The sequence below is a fragment of the Notothenia coriiceps genome, unplaced genomic scaffold (assembly GCF_000735185.1).
Source record: "Notothenia coriiceps isolate Sejong01 unplaced genomic scaffold, NC01 NC01_scaffold00037244, whole genome shotgun sequence".
NCBI lineage: Eukaryota > Metazoa > Chordata > Actinopteri > Perciformes > Nototheniidae > Notothenia > Notothenia coriiceps.
Genome location: NW_011369945.1, coordinates 26,412,867 through 26,413,811, shown reverse-complemented (window position 1 = coordinate 26,413,811; position 945 = coordinate 26,412,867). Strand labels below are relative to the sequence as shown.

At 40.1% G+C, this 945-nt stretch overlaps 1 protein-coding gene across 1 annotated transcript in view; it reads left to right on the top strand.

Moving 5' to 3' along the window:
- frmd4a (FERM domain containing 4A) overlaps window positions 1-945 on the top strand; it is a 123,982-nt gene that overhangs the window by 32,168 nt on the left and 90,869 nt on the right. The window lies entirely within an intron of this gene.

Sequence of the window (945 nt, the reverse complement as noted above, 5' to 3'; positions counted from 1 at the left end):
GAAATCTCAGATTTGCCTTCTTAATAGTTTGTTTGGGTCCCTCACTTCCGTTTCGCTTCTCATGCACTGATTCGCTAGCTGAACAGCCAATCAGAGTGATTTCTTTTGCCGACTTTTCGGACGAAAAGGCGTCGACACGGCTGAAAAGACACGACGGTGCGGGACACACCAATCTGAGTAGGGCGTGTCGACACTCATCGTCGGCATGGCGCCCACCGACACCGATAATCGGCCTGGTGTGTCCGTGCCTTAAGGCTCAGAAGCCACATTAGCTAGCAGTGTCTTAAACCCAAGAAAGCCCTTGGTAGCACAGATCCCAAAAGTGAATGGAAAACAGATGGTGCAGTACTGGTAGTGTAAGTTTACCATAGTAAAACCAATCAGATCCACCAAATTACCAAGGAACTGACAGCCCAGGGTCTAATCTATTTACCTGGATTTAATTCCATGATCTGCCCTCAGTGACAGTGAGTAGGGGGCTCTAAGCCCCTACTAGACAGAACACAGTTTTAGTAAACCACTTCATAAGCTTAGTTTTAAATTGTACGGATACAAAACTAAAATGTCGCATTTGTTTCTTCTTTAATGTCAAATATCAATAATAAGAATTGCGGTGTTATACCAAATTCCAAGTGTCACAATAACAGGATTCACTCTGTTTTTTGTATAAATAGTAGACGATGAAAGTTCTCGCCAATAGCAAAAAAGCTGATCTCAAATTCGTATTGGTGGGAATAAAAAGAAACTTGGAATTAATAATTTTAGTAGGACTAACTAAATATCAATATAATAAAAAAATATATATATAACATGCAGACTGCTTAAATGACACCTCAAGCTGTTTGCATTATAACATTTTATGTAAACAGATGCACTCTAACCACTTAGTCCTATACAACATGACTGAAAGCAGAGTGTGAGAGTCCGAAGGGATTAAAAAAACAA